This window comes from Chinchilla lanigera, unplaced genomic scaffold, assembly GCF_000276665.1.
Source record: "Chinchilla lanigera isolate Chin_1 unplaced genomic scaffold, ChiLan1.0 scaffold00026, whole genome shotgun sequence".
Taxonomy (NCBI): domain Eukaryota; kingdom Metazoa; phylum Chordata; class Mammalia; order Rodentia; family Chinchillidae; genus Chinchilla; species Chinchilla lanigera.
Genome location: NW_004955427.1, coordinates 20,489,793 through 20,509,353, shown reverse-complemented (window position 1 = coordinate 20,509,353; position 19,561 = coordinate 20,489,793). Strand labels below are relative to the sequence as shown.

Below are 19,561 nucleotides of genomic sequence, written 5' to 3'. Positions count from 1 at the left end.
TTGGAGTTTTACACTCAAATGCTTCATATTGTTTATTCCAGTAAATGCTGTAAGATTATATTCCAGATTTTTAAGGAAAAAAGTTAAGTCATGCCTGCAAGATACAGCTTTTGCAAGTGTCTACAATGCCAGTATGAAAGTTAAAAAATTAAGTTACAACGATACATCCAAGTTTTTTATATGCAGTGATGAGCACAAACATTAATAGAGATAAAATACTGTTGCAAATAATACACCCCAAAATAACATATACAATTATTTTCCATCATTTATAATACAGTAGTTACAATGACACTCCAAACAGAAAAGCAAAGTAAAAATCAAAACCCTAAGTTCTATTTCATGTAATTAGACTTATACAGAAATTAGAAGGCTAAATAACAACTAGTTAATCACCTAATTTCACAGCTATCTGAAGTGGCAATCATTATATGGCAGCTTATCTATAATACATTCAAGATAAATGATACAATTTATTACTTGCCTGTAGCTAAAACACAGCCGCAGTTTAATACCTTTCCTTAAATTCCACCTCTTCACTACAATATACTTGAGGTCTATGCAAAAAGTAGCTATCTTTTACATAGGAAATAGATGATTAAGTCTTTGGTGCTGTACAAGCAACTTTATTTAAACATCACCACCATCACCACCAAGGGAGGAAAAAAAAGGAAGGGAAAAACCCAAGACACACTTCCTAGAAAAAATGCATGTAATTTCTGTCCCTGATGGAATGTGTTAAATAAGCAAACACCACCAACAAGCAAAATAAGCACTACAATGTAAAAATACTTTTAAAAATAACCAAAAAAGAAAACCCTCTTACATGCATAAATAAAAACTTGCACACAAAGAACTCACACCTTTTCAAGCTTCAATAGTAAATATTGTGCTACTATTTATTAAATACTGCATGGTTTGCCCAAGCTACGATGAAACCACATCATGAATCAATGACAATTTTATATTTTCTTTATCTACTCAAAGTCATGCCTACTACACCTCTAAACATTTTATTAAGTCCAATTATACAGCAAACACTCCCAAAATAAACTTAAGATTGTATTGCAGTTTCACTTAACAGTACATAAAATGCTGTACTGTGGCAGTTATCAACTATCCATTAGATACTGAATCAGTTTTTCTTAAGCATTACTAACTGCTTGCTTTTCTCGAAGCTAGATCACTTTGAAAAATCAGCACAATTCAGCTATAGCAAACATGCTGCCCTCTTAATAAGGAAAAAACAGCTGCTATCTGAAATCATACCACACAAAACCAAAAATGAACATTACACTATCAAAAGAAAACTAAAGGGTAGATCTGAATATTAAGTGCTGCAGTCCTCAACATTTACAGATAGGTAATAACATTAACAATATCAAATATTTAGGAACAGTTTACAATGCAGCTGAGATTATTAGAACAACATTAAAGGCAAAGTCTAGGCAACATTTTGCCCATGCAAAAGACACATGCAAATGTAAAGAACAATAGCTCAATTTCTTAGGTTAAGTGATCCAACATTTATACACTAAGACACAGATAATACAATTCACTGTATGCTGTAATTCTGACATATGTGCATCTGTTGCTCTAAGTCTATATACAGACTGGCTTCCCAAATGTGGACATGCCTTGCACTAGTTAGAAGGCAATTTTATAAAAAATAGCAGGACCAAACCGGACATCTGCTCCCATAAGTCACCTGTCTAAAGGTACCATATAAGAAGATAACATGACCTAAGACAAGTTATACCAAATGTGCAAAACACATTAAAAGTGAGATTTTTTTTTTTAAAGCTCAAAGTTGTTTAAATTGCACCCAAGTCTACATGATTCAAAAATAATTTTCTTGTGCCATGGCTAATATTTATTAAATACTATGTTTTTATTTTTAATCAAATGTTTACATCATTGAGCTTCCTCAGTATACCGTTTTGAGTTTTCACGCATACGGATACTGGCTGAGTTTTATCTGACTCAGTGACAATCCCGTATATGCTGGTGATGCTGCAATGTAAGAACGTGGGGGAAAGACTGGTTTGTACTGAGTCTGATGAATGGTTGGGGAAGGTAAGAGATGGGGATTTATGCCCACTGGGACTTGGTAAACTATGTCACTGGGATAGGAGATATTGTAAGTCAGATGCTGTAACATAGGTCTTGAGGTACATGGAGAGGCTAAGAGGTGGGCCACTGGTGCAGCACTACTGAGAGTAGCTGATGATGGGAACAGAAGTAGTGTGGGCTGTCCTCCAATGTGCATACTTCCAGCCAGGAGGGCTCATACTGTGGTGTGGTTGGGACTCCCATGAGAAAGTGTAAATGGATTACTGGTAACACTAGTAGGAATATAAGCTTGCTGTCTTTGGTGCCCAAAGTTTCCATTCCATTCTTGATGCCCAGATCCAAAATGCTGAACCTGACTGAAGTTCAAATGCTGCTACTGGAATGCTGATGTCAATTTTTGGTGACAATTACCCACAGCAAAAGGCTGGTGTAATCTTCCAGGGGCAGAGTTCCCTTTTATTAATAGCTGGCATGTACAGTCTGTGTTGGCCATATGCTCATTGGCATTTAGTCCATTTTCTATTCCCATTGGTGGAACCACAACATTACGAACAGCTGGCTTGGTTTCTATATCAGCAGAGGTTACCAGTCGTGTGGTTTTTTTTGTTTTTTTTTTTTGTTTTTTTTTTCTTTTTCCAGTCGTGTGTTTTGATGAGTGTCCTTCACAAAACTACTCTCTGCAAATGGACTGTCATGCCCAGGAGAGTCTGACATTGGAAAGCCATCCACAGTATCACAACCACTTTCTTGTTCTTCATCTGACATGTTGTTTGGTCTCTTATAAGGGGATGGGCTAGACTGCCCTGAGGAGCTGGTGCTCAGAGCATTATCAGGACTACTTAATGAACACATCTGATCAATATTCAAAGTGCTCTGGCAAGCTTCACAATCTAGACTACCTTTACCTTCTCTAAGTGGATGCCTCGGGGACGCCTCTTCCTCATTGGTGTCACTACTGTGATAACACTCACTGAAGGACTTGGGAAGTAGGCAATGATGATGGTTCACCAGTTTGTCTGACACTGATGAATCACAGTCCTGTCAGACTGACGCTTCACAGCAGTTTCTTGTTTCTCCTTCTGAGTTATGATTGTCTTGTGTTTCTATACAACTTACTTCCTCAACATCCTTCTGATCTGTTATCTTTGGAGAAATAAATGCTGAGTGTGGGACACTGGTGTTCTGCAGTGAATTACTCCTGTTGTGCCACAGCTTATTTTTCTTGGTAGTGGCAGGCTGAGGCCAAACATGTGCAATACCCACACTAATTGGCTACAGGGCCGATAAAGATATCTGATTGGTTAGAAGAGGCTGTGGCATCACAGAGTTATAATGATTGCTATGTGAAATCATTTTCCCACAGTCCCCAAGTCTCTGTGAACCAGCCACACCTTCAGAAGTTAGTGTAGCAGTAGCAGGAGCCATGGGTGTTACCTGTTGCCAGGTAGGGACCAGCATCTGCTGTGTTCTCCCAGACCATGTCTGAGAGAGAACTCCTTGTTGGATCTGTAGTGGCTGCACAGCAGGGGCCTGAGTTACAGGTGGAACTGTATTATCTACCCTTATGGAATAACTGGGGTTTACCACGTGCTACAGGAATACCTTGAATAGCTGGTGGATGGATAATCAGTGTCTGCTGAAAAGCATCACCACAACCAAACTGCGGTTCCTTCCTGCAAAGGTATTCCATGGTACACGACTGAATGAGCAGACGTGATTAATGCCTGACTTCTTAATGTTCCAATTTTAGTAAAATTTGCCATCAGAGTAGTAGTACTACTGGAAGCAACTGGTCTTAAAAGTGCAGCTTTATTGTGATTATTTGTGTCACATGAATTTGAGTGGGACTTACAAATATCCATAATATGAAAACAGGACTTCACATAGTTGCTATGAGGAAAATTTAAAAGATGCTTCATATTAACAAAGGAATGGTTCAGTGTCTCAGCTGGAGTGATTCTTAAATCTGCATCGATCAGCAACATTTTCTTCAACAGACTAACAAATTCTATCAGCTTTCTCCGCCAAAAGATTACTTCCTTCCAAATTCATCACTGTGTTCACATGTGCTATATCATCCAGACTGTTCAATATGTAGTTTCTGTCTTCTTTAGATTTCATTCCTGTTTCTGCTTCATGTTCTTCCAGTGTCTTTAATCTCCAACCAGGTTGAGACATATCTGTTTCTCTACAAAATAAATCATGTAGATTTCATACCCACATTTAACAGATGTTCTCCTGGTAAACCTTGTGTCTGAGAAATGCATCAAATCTGATCATACTTGAAGGCTCCTGGGCAGAGTGGCCATCCAAGGAATAATTTTGCAATCACACATCACAGTGATCACATGTCTATGGCTTCACAAAATGGCAGCCCCAATATAATTTCTGGAGCTCTGTCATACCAAGATTGTAGATATGTTGAACAAACAGTCTTTGATACATGACTGGCTGACCCAAAATCTATTACTTTCACCCTTTATGGCTGCCAAATAGGATCCACCAACATAATATTCTCTTGTTTGAGGTCAGCATGAATTAAATCAGACTTTTCAGCTTTTTTAGTGCAGTGGCCACTTGTTGAAGGATGGGCCAAATCACTTTTAGTGGCATGGGACTGAATTTATTTAGTTTCAGAAAGTCATATAAGTTTTGTTCCAGGATCTCAAAGACTAAGCAAGTATGGTTATGCTGCTGAAAGCACTCATATGTGTGTACGAAGTTATACTCATCAGCATTTTCTGTGCTCAGTCTTTCCAATATGGTAACTTCTATTTGACCTTGATGTGCATAAGAAGGGTGATTCTTCAAAATTTTGATTGCTACAATTTCATTTGTCTCTGTTTTCCAGCATTTAACCACCTGGCCAAAAGTGCCTCAACCCAGAAAATCAAGGACTTCATATGTATTTTTCAAGGAGCATAAGACTTCATGCTGTACTAACTGATAGTCACCTTCTCCAGTGGTACAATTCTGTTTTGATCCTGTGGTAGTTGTCACAACTGTCACTGGATTCCCCATGTTGGTTTGCCACATTGCAGGAAGAATGGACAACTCATCAGCAATCTGCATTGCACTGCTATGATTATCCAACTCCTCACTTTTGCGCTTCAATCCACATCACTGGGGGCCTTCTAGGAAATGTATCCTCTGTCATCAAGCCCCGATCTGAGGTGCCTCCACTTGCGCTGACCACGCTTGAGCTGCTATGACCTTTGTAGCACCTGCAGGGTTTTTTAAAACAATAGCACTTGTCTTCAATAAAAAGTTGTGTCCTCAAAGTCTGCTAAGTGGTATCTTTGTCTGAAAAGCACTACCCTTCTTGGGAGGATGAGAATTTCCAAAGTTTCTACTATTCACATAGGTCTGTGGATAGTTTCTTTCCTGCAAAACACAACTGCTTGGCTCTACTTTGAGTTTCTTCACACTACAAAAGGCACTTGACTGAGTTTGATAAACATATGGCAGGTAGACCAAGACTTGTGAGGCCATACCTTCCTAGAGGTCCGCACTTTCTGCGCTTCAGGGGGCTGCAGCCCTGAGCATGTACAGGGTGGGTTGCAGGGGCCTTGCCGGGGACAGGAAGACAAGAGCTTCAGCAGGCGGCACCACCCAGCCCAGCCTCAGCTCCTCTCAGCAGCTGCTGCCATCTTGTCCTGGCAGCTGACAAGAAATGGCGAAATACCCTCCTTCAACCGCTGCTGCTGAGCACCTGGGGTGTCTCCCTCATCTTCCTTCACGGGGAATCCAGGGTGGGGACGGCTGGATGGAGGAGGCCTACAGGCGGTGCTGGATGCAGGACAGCTGCAGTCCTGGCCCATCTCTGACAAGAGTAAGGAAAGGAAGGCGTCTCCTTGGGGCGCGCACCACTGGCTCCTCTTGCCCCAGGCAGCTGCACTTGCTGCCGCGATCTCGGGCCCCTCCTTCTCCTTCAAGGGCCACGGCTCTGCACACTGACCCCAAGGGCCCTGATGCTGCTCCTCCTTTTTGCACTTGTTGCTTTTGCTGTTTTCTGCCTCCATGAACTGTTGCTTTCTGCCATGTGCCACCCTGGCTTGGAGCCAGCCAAGTATGGAATGTGAGCTAAACTGTGAGCTAAATAAATCTTTCCTTCCTTAATTTTGGGCATCAGGTATCTTGCCTGGGAAAGAGAGAAAAGTAACCAAGACAGAATTTGGTACCAGGAGTGGGGTTGTTGCTGTGACTATACCTGACCATGTGGTTCAAATGCCTTTAGGAATGGCTTGTGGGCAATGTTTGGAAAGGTTTGGAGATTTCACTAGAAAGAGAAGCACTGGAATGCCTTCAGCTGTTCTGTATGAGAGATTTTGGTCAGAGCTCAAAAGACCAGAAGGCTGAGAGAAATCCTGTGGATACAGACCACATTCAGGAGGTTTCTGCAGGGAAGAAGGACTGCATTGGGTACTGGATTCCAGATGATGTGTGCTATGGCTTGGCAGAATGTTGTCTGCATTTTGCTCTTGTCCAGAGACTTTGCCTGAGACTGCGATAAATGGTGACAGACTGATTAATCTGGCAAAAGAGATTTCAAGGCAGTTGAATGCTGAGGCAGTGGCATGATTATTGTTGGGGGCTTTTAGCCAGATTTATGTTGAGAATCAAGAGCAAGGAGCCTAAGAGGATGATTTAAAATGTGAGTTTGGCCAGAAAGGAAGCTCCAGTAAAGCTGTGGACTATAAAGATAGAGCCAAGATCTCCACTGCTGAGAAGAAACAGGAGAATAGAAAAGACAGCCTGAGGGCATCACTAGGAGCAGCAAGTCAAACCTGCAGAAATGAAAGACTTTGCTTTCACAAGGTTGCAGAGTGCCATATTATAGAATGGTGGTGGCATAGAGAATTTTTTCCTCAGAACTGGATTCAGAGTGCCCAGTGATCCAGGCACATGACCTCTACAGCTAAGAGAAAGGAAAGCCTGGCTACTGTTCCAGTTGGCAGCAGACCTTGGCATCAACCACATGGTGCCAGTTTTAGGCATATAGAGAATGCAGAAGTTCTGAGGTTAAGAAGGCACCCACCTAGATTTTAGAAGAAGGTCTGGGAGGCCAGGCAGTGTGTCCCTGAGAGGGTAGTATGTGAAGGTGAGAGTGTGAAGCAAGAGGTGCAGTAGAGACCTCAGAAGTAACTACAGGATAAAAACAGTATTAAGTGATTAACTTTCTCATCTACTTGAAAAAAAAAGTTGACATGTAATTTAACCTACACATGTTTTGACATTAATTTCATCCATTGAAAAAATGTGTTAATAGAGATTCTGAAATTTTGTTTTAAAAAACAACAGCTAAAGCATATGATTAGGGAAAACCAATTTTATAATATTTCAAATAAATAGATTAGGAGTTTTGCTTGGTATTTAATTTAGTATAAACAACAGATACCCCATAATCACAGATTACAAAATTAAACATAACATTTTGTATCATATATTCACTTATGGTGCCCATTGTACTAGATCACATTTCCATTTGTTCAGTTTGATATGAATTATTAAAATACTGACAAATCTGAGTTACATTTAGGAAATGGTAACTGCAATGGTGCCATGATTGAAAATCACAGCATACAAGCTTTGGTTCCTAGTGATATAAATTAAGGAGCAATTTGATTAAGTAGCAATTTGAAAAGTCTTATTTTGGAAAGAAAAGTTAGCTATTTTCTATAGTAGTTACACACAATAGAAGTGGGAATATTGCGTAAGAAAATTAGAAAGAAGCAACTTCTGTTTAAAACTGAACCTTCAAAGGAATGTAGTTTTTTAAAAAATAAATTAGGAGTATTTGTGAGATATTTTTACTCATATTCTTACATTTAGATGCACCCTATAATAGTTGATTTCCAGATTATTTCTATTGCTCAAGTTCAGAGTCTATGGTTTTAAAGCAAAATCTCATACTATTTGAGGCACTAATTATGTTCCAGTGCAAGAAAATGCTAATATACGTGGTCAACAAGGTTACTATTAGTACAAATAAACAATAAAAACAGAGAAATTCCACTTATTTACAGAAATCTTCATACAATCAATGTATCCCCTCCTCAAAGACTTGAAGCACTTTATAATTAAACAAATCAGCTCCCTTTCATTTGTACAGGGAAAAACACAATGATTTGTGGTAGAGGTGGTTCCACCTTCTTTTAAATTTCTAAAGTACGTCTAACATCTGAATAGGAGAACTGGGTAATTGGAGGTGATGTTAGGAGCAGTAGTAAGGCTTTCCCATTTCTCTTGCTGAGGCTGGTTAATGTAAAGGCATGTTGGGGAGCCAAAATCCTACCCTATCCCAAAATATAAAGCCTCTTTCCCTGTCTTAGTTGTCATTGAATCCAACTGAGGAATACGATTTCCATTCTCATCCACCAGCAATAAGATGACATTTGTCATTCTGCTGTCAGAGAAATGTCAAAACCCACATAACACAGGTTTAAATAAGACCTAGAAGCTAATAGCATAATACGAAAATTCTTGAGGTTTAAATTTTAAAATAGCTGTCATACCAGTAGACAAATATTAATCAGAATGAAAATGAAAAATATGTACTCATGGCAAGTTGACATACATACATGTTAGAATGCACTGACAAATATTTAAGAGGAATGTCATAAAAATGTTTGAGTAATTATGAACAAACTTGAAGCAAATGAAAATATAAGTTATCAGTAAACATAAGGGAGATAAAAAGTATCAAATGCAAATTTTACTACTAAAAAAATATAATAAAGAAAATTAAGAACCCTGAATAAACTTGCTAATTTGTGTCCAAGTGTCCCCCCAATGTCTCATGAAGCTATAGGTGGAGGTTTTCCAGAGGTGGCTGGATCTAGAGCACGTGATGCTGGGATCAAGGGTGTGCAATTACTAAATCAGTACACTGATTAGTTTGACTTAGTTCTGGATGTGAGTGCTACCCATCGTAGGGCAGGCAGCCTAGATAGAATATAGTAGCTTCTTTCTATTCCTTTATTGTCACTTGCTGCCTTCTATCTGCCATGACCTGTTTCTCCTCTGGCTCCCTTTTAAAGCCAGTCAACTATGAACTGAAACTTTCTACGAAGTGTGACACAAATAAACCTTTCCTCCTTTATCTTTGGGTGTTGACTATTTTCTCAGTGACAAGGAAAGTAAGACAAGCTAAACAGCAGAATGAAGAAGATAGAGTAAAGAATCAGTGAATTTGAAGATGAAACAATATCAATTATTCAGTCTCAACAAATAGAAAATAGATGTAAAAAGGTCAAGAGTCTAAGAAACTTATGAGCTAAAACCAAAATATTGTCAGAGTACCCAAAGAGTAAAGGAAGGTGAGACTGAAAAAGTACTCAAAGAAATAATGTCCCCAAACTCACATAACTTGGCAAAAGATACAACTCAAAAGACAGAATAGTCTGAAAAAAAAAACAAACATAATAAACCCATAGAAATAAAAATGAACAAAGATCATAGTTGAACATCTGAAACTGAGAGAGAGGATATGAATGGAGGGGAAGAGAGGGGAGTGAAGGGGAAAGGAAAAGAAGAGAGGGAGTTGGAGAGGGAGAGGGAAAGAGAGAAGAAGAGAAGAGGGAGGAAAGGAGAAGGGGAAGAACAGGGGAGGGTAAGAAAAGGGGAAGAAGAATGGAGGGGAAGAGAAGGGAAGGAGAGGGGAGGGCGGGGAGGGAGAAGAATCTGGAAAACAGTAAGAGAAAAGAACCAGTCTATCTATGGGAAAGTTCAAATGACAAGAGATTTCTCATAAGGAACCATGGAGACCAAAAGAAAGAAGGATATAATTCTACTGAATAATAGAATTCTATATTTGGTAAAAATATCCTTCAGGAATGAAAGACAAATCATAACATACAGGGAAGTTTTTAGCAAAATTTATTTTTTTAATTTATTATAAATGAGAAGAGTATTTAGATTTAGAAAGGAATGGTCTCTACATTTTGAACTGTTAAAACACAAAAACAGTAGACTGCAATAAGTTGTTTACACACAATGAAATGTCTACAGAAACCACTTAAAATGGTACAAAGATAAACTGAAAGTAAACTATAAATAAATAAAAAAGGACTACTACAAATTGCTCATCTAAATCACTATGAAAACTAAACCACTAAATTTTACAGTGTGCCCACCTCAAAGATGCTACTGTCCCATACAGGTACGGAATAACAAATGTAATGTTCACTGGAAACCCATTTTCACTACAAAAAGGAAAATATAAGGAATTTTTCTCATGATATACCAGTGACAAAATCTCTGCTCCAAAGAACTAGAATAATTGTCTATCTTTTCAGTCCCATTTCTTAAAAAATCATTTATATTATACAATCCAAAAAATGCATATAATATTACAAGTAGGTGTTATGGTTTATATCTAAATGTCTCCCCCAAAAGTCTTATATTTTCAGAGGTGGGACTTTCAGGAGGCGTTTTGATCACTGCATTAATGGATTCATTTATTGAGTTCCTAGCTTAATGGGTTATTGTGAGGTAGAGCCAAGCTGGGGAAACTAAGGCTTTTCAGGGGTATACCTTGTCCCTAGGTTCTTCCTTCTCTGTCTGTTTCCAGGTGAGCAGGATTCCTCCACCATGCCCTTCTACCATGATGTCTATGCCCTGTAGCAGCCAACCATGAGCTAAAATCTTTAAGTCCGTAAGCCAAAGTAAACCCTTCATCCTTTAATTTGGGTATATATATATCACGTAAGTGTCATGTGTTTTGTCTCAGCAATGACAATGTGATTAACATAGAAAAATGGTACTGAGAAACTGGGTCGATGCTGTAACTCTACTTAAACATATGGTTCAGAAACCTTTGGAAAGGGATCACAGAGGAGTTTCAAATGTTTAGAGATACAGGCCAGAGAAGTCCCACAATATTGCAAGGAGAGCTTACAGACAATTCTGGTGAGAGCTCAGAAGACCAGAATTCTGACAGAAATGGAGACAATAAAAACTGTGCTCAAATGGTTTCAGATGGGAATGAAGGCTTTAATGGGAAATGGTCTAAAGGTCATTTGTATTACATTCTGGCAAAGAACATGTCTACATTTTGTCCATTGCCTAAGACATTGTGGGAGGCTGAATTTAAATGTGGTGGACTAGTTAATCTGGTAGAGGACATTTCCAGGCAGCAGGACATTCAGGTAGTAACATAACAACTCCTAGTTGATAACAAGAATCATGAACAAAAAGCAAAAGATAAAAATGTTTAAAACTTGCAGTATGGCCAGAAAAAGAAACAGGGGTAGGGGTTGGGGAGTTAGCTCAGCAGCACAGTACCTGCCTGGCAAGTGCAAGGTCGTGAGTTTGATTCTCAATACCAGAAAAAGAACAAAAACAAACAAACAAACAAACAAACAAAAAACAGGCGTAAAGGTGGGTGTCTTCATCACTTTTCTCACTGCTGGGACAAAATACCTTACACCCAAAAGTTAAGGGAAGAAAAGTCCATTTCAGCTCATAGTTAGTAGAGGTTTCAGCCTAAAGTTGGCTGACTCCAGGCAGGGCAGCATAGTAGAGGGCATCACAGAGGAGAAACAGTTCACGGTTGGAAAGCAGAAGGTAGCAAGTAGCAGCAGTAGGCTCACCTTTCCCTTTTATCCCATCTAGGCTACAAACCTTTGGGATGGTGCCACCCATACCCAGGGTGGGGCCTCTGTCTTCAGTAAATCCATTCAACTAAGCCAAAAACTATGTTAATTCCAATGTGTGGACTAATTCAGTACCACGGACCCTTGATCCCAGTGTCTCACACCCTAGATCCAGCAATAACTGAAAACCCACACCTCTGAGCACATAAGGCTTTTATGGGGGGGACATGTTGATACAAGCCATAACAGTGGGCCAAAGAAAGTATAGTTGCTGAAGAGACTAGTACCACTACAAAAGAAGATATGTATTTTGAACCAGAATAAGATGAAATATGAATTGATCAAACTTCACACATCTCAGGCTCAAGGGTGGAAAAGTATAAACTTTTCATTTGATAAAAGTGCTAGTGGGTGCCCTGCTTATGCAGGACAGTATAGGACAGTGATGGCAGACCTTTATAGATGAGTGCTCAAACTCCCACCCAAAACCCGCTTATTTATCACAGTGTCAACACTGCAATTAAACCTAGATACTGAGATTTTAGTTTAGAAGAAACAACTCAGAAAAACAATATTCATGCTATAAGTTCGTCACCACTGGCCTAGGGAACTGGTTCTCCAGGACTCATTTCACCATACTCAGCTATCTAGGCACTCACAAGACACTGCAGCCATAGTCCAAGGGATCTCATCTATTGTTCATGCTGGCGTCAGGTCTCAATATTGCCCATGGGACTTTGATTTTTCAAGTAGACAGAATAAAGAATGATGGAATCACAGAGATTTCCACAAGATTTCAAAGGAAGGTCTTAGATATCAGGTAATGTATGACAGAATCAAAGTCCTTACAGGAAACCCATGAGAAGGTTAATCATGAAGCTGTGGGAGTAAACTAGAAGCTGTAGTAGAGACCCTAGAAAGTTAGAGATGCTAGGAATATGAAACATCTCTGGAGGAAAGCTCAAGAAATGAGCTGAGCCTTCCTGAGAAAGAAGCTGTGTGGCTTACAAATATGAAGGCCATAGAAGTGGGGCCATCTAGGTCCTTTGGAGCTCACATCTTGCCACCACATGCCCCACATGCCAGACAAGGAGCTACAGCACTTGTTATTTCTGCTGAGTTTTCATCTTACTATGGTTTGATATTTTTAAATTCCCCTATTCCTACTTTTTAGAAAGGGAATATTTACCCTGTGCCATTGTATTTTGGAAATGCTGAGTTTTTCTTAGTTTCAAAGGAGACTTAGTGCATTGTCAGCTAAAAAGTTATATCATAATATGTGGAATTATGAATATCATATGATATTCATTATGAATTTCATAATATTGAAATAATTATATTTCAATATAATTGTATTCATAATTCAAATAATCATATTCATAATTATGAATATAATAATATGTGGAATTCAGAATAGTTATATCATGATAAGTGGAATTATGACCATGTAACATTTGGATATTAAATGTAGTTTAAGGAAATATAACTAGATGTCAATTTGATAAAATACAGACTCATGACAGTGAATCTTGATTTGCAATTGATTGGATTAAGAGATAGCTACAGATGAATGGGTTGTACAAAAGCTGTATCATCAGTGGATTACTGATGCATTCATGGCTGAATGGTCTATTAGGCAGTAGGGCCTAGTTGGAGATCTGGCTGGGAGGTGTAACTTTATAAGGTATAACTTTTCTCAGAATATTCACCCCTATTTCTCCTTGATGCCATGAATTGAGTAGAATTCCTCCACTAAGCTCTTGTTCCATGAGGTTTCTGCCTTATAACCAGCCTACCATGGGCTAAAACCTCTGCACCATAAGCCAAAATAAACTTTTCATCTTTTAAGTTGTATGTGTCAGATATTTTGTCCCATAAATGGAAAGGTGTGTTTCATATCACAAAATATGAAACAACTTCACTAAAGAGAGTGAAAGTGTGCCGACCTAAGTTATTTTGAAAATGAGTGAAGTCTATAAGGTTAAATTCAAAAGAAATTGCATAGAAAAACTATATTCCAGTAGATAAAGTTGCTTCCCACAGGGCTATTAACAATTCTGATAACCATATACATGGATACTGGGGTTAAGGGATGCAGAATAGCAAAAGTAACCTTGGGCAGCAAGACTAGATGCCTCATATTCTTGGATTTGAAGTTTCACTACAAAGCTATAGGGACAAAAATAACATTATACCAACACAAAAACACACATGGATCACTAGAAAGCAAGAGAGAATGCAAAAAAAACCCAGGCACATTCAACTATTTGATCTTTCACAAAGAGGCCAAAAACATACTGGAGAAAAGATAACCTCTTTAACAAATGGTGCTGGGAAAACCGTAGTAATAGTTGATACATTGTGCCAACTTGAGAAGTTTAGAAGCTTAACTAAGTAACTCAGTAGTTCTACATCCTAGCCTGCTTACAATATAAGTGGGGAAAAGAGACTTGTTCTCCTTTTTTGCTCTTGTTGCTTTTGCTGTCTTCTGCCACCTTGAACTGTTGCCCCTCAGCCATGCCATCCTGTCTTGGAGCCAGCTGATTATGGACTGAAACCTCCAAAAACTGAGAATTAAATAAACCTTTCCTCCTTTAACTTTAATGTTGGATATTTTATCTCAGCAACCAGAGAAAAGTAACTAACGTAACTGGCTATCCACTTGTGGAATATTGAATCAAGGCACGTATCTCTCACCATGTGCTAAATTAAAACCAAAATAGATCGAAGATCTAAATGCTAAAACAGAAATACTAAATCTGTCAAAAGATAAAATAGGTAAAACTCTTAAAGTCATAGGCAATCACTTCCTAAACAAAACCCCAAATGCATGAGAAATGATCCCAAGAATCAACAAATGAGAACATGTCAAATTAAAAAACTTCTGCACATCAAAGGAAACAACCAACAGAGTGAAGAAGCAACTTACAGAATGGGGAAAAAATGCTAGCTGTTCCTTAACAAAGTTATAAGAGCAATTATGTGAAGATAGAATAGCCCTTTCAATAAAAAATGCAAGAGTAATTGATCATGCATAGGTTAAAAACTACCTTGTTCTAAATCTCATGCCCTCAACAAAAAATAACTTGAAATGACTTAAATGTAAAACTATAAAAACTTTCAGAAATATTAGGAGAAAATCTTTGATAACTAAGCAACCAAGACATGACCTAGGCATGTAACCAAAATGTTTATTAAAAGAAAAAAAGGTCACTGGAATTTATCAAAATTAAAAAGGGTTTCCCTATGAAGAACCTTGTTAAGAAAATAAAAAGATAAAGTTACAACCTAGGAAAAACATTTATAAATCATATATCTGATAAAGCATTCCTGTTTAGAATATATAAGGAGCATTCACAAACAAAAAATGCACAATAATCCAATTAGAAAACAGAAAGTAGATATAAACATACATTTCATTAATGAAGATATATGGCCAGCAAATAAGCACATTAAAAATTAACAACTCTATAACCTATTAGGTAATGCAAATTAAAACCATAATGAGAGATCACTATTTTACATATCAGAATAGCTAAAATAATAAAATAACAAATTCTGAACTGGGTATCGTGGTGCTTGCCTGTAATCCTAGCACTTAGAAGGCTAAGGCAGGATGATCACTGTGAGTTTAAGACTAGTTTGGGCTACATAGTAAGTTAAAGGCTAGATTGAACTACGTAGTGAAACCCTGTCTCAAAAAAACAAAGAAAAGAAAATACTAAATTCTAGTTACAATGTGGAGAAACTGGACCTCAGATGTTTCTCATAGGAATACAGAATGACATAGCCATTCTGGGAAATAGTTTTATACCATCTTGGAAAGGTAAGTGAACACTATATAACCTAGTAATTGGGCTCTCAGACAATTGATTACTCCACAGAAACAAAATCTTAGGTTCACAAAAATACCTATATACAAATTTGCATTGCAGTTTTATTTGTTATATCAAAAATAGAAACAACCCAGATATCCTCTGTCAGATATTACTTAGAAATAAAAGGAAATGAATTATCAATACACACAATATGGACAAATCATGGAAACTATGCATAGTTAAAATTCAGTCTCAAAAAATTACATGCTGTATGATTCCACTTATATAACATTCATGACGGATGAAATTACAGAGATGTGGAACAGATTAGTGGATTCTTGAGGTTAAGAACAGAACATGTAGGAAGGAAGTAGGAGTGACTATAATGAGGTAGCATAAGTAAGATCTTGATGGTGGTAGGATAGTTTTGTGTCTTGATTATAGTAGTAGTTACATAAATGTACACATGATAAAATCACATATAATTACGAATTGTCTTAGTTAGTTTTCTCTCTTTGCTGAGACAAAATACCGGATGCCCAAAACAAAGGAAGAAAAGGTTTGTTTAGCCCACAGTTCCTAGAGGTTTCAGTCTGTAATCAGCTGGCTTCAAAGCTGGGTGACACAGCAGAGGGGCCACAGTTCATGGCAGCAGAAGACAGCAGAAGCAACAAAAGCAAAAGGGGAAGAATAAGGATTTTTCCTCCCTTATAATGTAAGCAAGCTATCAGCCCTGGAGTGGGTACAGCACTCACATTATCTCCCTGCCCTCCTCTTGCACAGGTTCAGGATATTTACAAAGTGAGGACCCTGGCCCCCCTCTGAGTCACTTAGTTAAGCTTCTAAATTTCTCAAATTGACACAGTGAATCATACAACATCCTAAACCATAACAGCCACGCAAGGGCAAGTTCTTTACACCCCAGGATGTAGAACTGCTGAGTTACTTAGTTAAGCTTATAAACTTCTCAAATTGACACAATGTATCAACCATTACATACATATCCAACTGTATACACATATGCACAAAACTAAATGTAAGACGTTATTATTGGGGAAACTAGATGAACAAAACAAGAAATGTCCCTGTACTATTTTTTGCAACTTCTTGCAAATCTATGATTATCTCAAAAAGTTTTTGAATGGTACTTTGAAATAATAATAAAAACAAGAGAATTTATCTTAACAAAACTGTAGTAAAATAAAGAATAAAGAAAATTCTTCTGCAAGAAGGAGACTGCCACAAATTCAGATGGGTCCTGACCTTAGATGTTTCAACATATGATTTTTTAACTTTACAATGGTATGAAATGATGGACATTAAGTAACAACCATACCTGCAATTTTGAATTTTTTTCCTTTTCAGGATATCAATATGATATAAAATACATTCTTTTGCTGGCAGTGAATTCTATCTCTTAGTCATGCACTACTGAGGGTACATAACTAAAATTCTACAGTGAACTGTTTTGCTAAACTATGATGTTTAATAAGTTAAATGGATTAGGTAACTTTTTAACCTATTATACATTTAATTTATGACTTTATTGGAACTACCAAAAAAGGATCTGTAGAATTATAGTAAGTAAAGAGGAGCAAAAGAGCATAATATATTATTCAAGCTATATTAGCAATGCATAATAGGACTTAAAGTAGATGTAAAAATAAAAATATAAAATTAACAATGCAAACTGCAAGAGAGATAGTAAATGAAGGAAACACTTAAGTTTCTGTCATCATCAAAGAAGTGGTAAAACAAATATTCTACTTTAGAGTAAAATAAGTAAAGGACTCATGTTGAAATCTCTAAGGTAACTTCTCAGAGACAGTGATAAAATGCATGTTAACTCCATATAAGAAGATATTATAATAAAAAGTTTAAATTAAAAGCCAGGAGAATTTAAAAATGAAAATAATGAATGAAATTTAAAAACCAATGAGATGCTAGATCAAAACACAGATATATCAGTAGACTATAGTAAATGTAGTACTCAGTACAAGACTGCCAGACTGATTTTTTAAATTATATATTTCAAAAAGAATATAGAGATGTTGACAATAAAATAATGTGAAGTATATACCACAAAAACACTAATTAAAAATATCTGGGATGGATATACAAGTTCATCATTGTATATTTCAAGATCTACTACTAAAGAAAAATGAGATTGTAGCAAAAGAATATATATGGCAGATAAAATAATGCTAAATCTATACACTGCTAACAAATTAGCTTCAAAACACAAAACTTATTACTATGAAAAAGAGAAACAGTCAATTTATAATCATAGTGAGATTTTATCATTTCTCTCAATTTCAGTTATAAAAATACAAGAAAAAAATTTATAGATCTAACATAATTGATAATCTTGGTTCAATTCATACACATAGAACATTGAACCCAAAAACACGTGAGTACAAATTCATGTGTTGTGCACATTTATCAAAGCAGTCTATGTCATAAAACAAGTATCAACAAATGTGAAAAATTTGAAATTATGTAGACTATGATCTCTCCACAGTACAATTTTATGGTTTAGTACCAGTAAGTGATGAGTAGAAAACCTTCAACTGCTTAAAAGTTAATTCATTTCTAAGTAGCACAAAGCTAAAAAAAACTCAGAGAAAAATATTGTAAAAAATTTCAGCTTCATCTTAATGAATCTTTGTGAAATGCAGCAAAACCAGCATTTAGAGGGAAACATATAGTCTTAATATATTAGAAAAATATTAAAATCAGCAATGTTTCCATTTTAAGAATCTAGTTATAAATAAGTAAATAAATAAATGTTAATGAAAGTGCCAAAAAGAGTAGAAATCAATAATCTAGAGTAACAATCTAGAGTACAATTAATTCGGGAAGCCTGAAGTCTTCCTTTGAAAGACTGATAAAAATTATAAATGCATAGAAGACTGATAATTTTCTGTAATAATTTTTTTAATTTGAACATTCACCATATCATTTGATCACACCTCGCACATGCTACCAACAACGTATGTCAACATAAACATGAATTCTTCCCCAATCAATCTTCAGCAAATTTAATAGCAGTTTATAAGATTCTGAAGCAAAAAATTCAGCCACTATGCCTACTCTCCTAACTCCACTGAACTAAACGATAAATGTGTACTATTTTAAGCCCCTAAGACTGCAGCAAAGACCTTAAGTAAATAGATATACCTTCACAGATTGAATGATCAGCATTGCCATTCTCTAGGACAATATGTCAGTTATGAATCTCTGAAGAACAGAAATCAAACTGCTTTCCTCTGCTGAGGGGGACTAAGAGTGTAAGGGACAGGAAGGGAAAAGACCCTTTACTATATATGCTCTGGCATCTTTTACATGGCAAACCAGGTGGATATATTAAGATACACGAAGTTTTAAAGAAAATAATTCAAAGTACACTCAACAATTACACTAAACAAAACAATTCAATTACACTATATAAGAATTATTTATAGAACAAAAACATATTTTAGAATTGGGTTATGAATTGTCCACATAATCCAATTCTGATGGATCAAGTTGCTAGATATTTTATAAATTACAGGATTCTTAACAACACATTTCTTCCTTTTCATTTAGCTAATCTTTCTTTAAAATACTGTGATGATATTAATTAATGAGATCATCACAGAAAAAACTGATATATAGGTACAGATAATTTAAGGATTCTATTGGATTTTACTTGAAAACCACATAAACAACTCTGTGCTTTCTACAAAATTGCATCACACAATATATGATCAGTGAGAGCAAGGGCTGTTAATATGCCTGAAACATAAATGACTGCTTTTATTCTTATATAGATCAAGCATCAAAGAAATCAAAATGATTTTTTTTCTAAATTTTGAGTTAAAGTATATTTGAAATGGGTCCAAGGATCATCTATCAGAAACAAATGGAAATCAAAATATATTTTTCAACAAGCTAAGACTGGTTGCTGCCTTCAAAGACTAAGGTAAAAATAAATAATAATTTATAACATAAATTACACAAGCTGAGGAACCTGAAAGTCTAGGTAAAACTCAAAACGTACAATGGATGATAGGATTTTCAAAGTAGGTATTA

General features: G+C 36.7%; 1 protein-coding gene and 1 pseudogene across 9 annotated transcripts in view; both read right to left on the bottom strand.

The window, feature by feature from the left end:
* Positions 1-19,561, bottom strand: part of Stxbp5l (syntaxin binding protein 5-like) — a 369,984-nt gene that overhangs the window by 250,690 nt on the left and 99,733 nt on the right. The window lies entirely within an intron of this gene.
* LOC102027661 lies at positions 1,797-5,583 on the bottom strand (annotated as a pseudogene).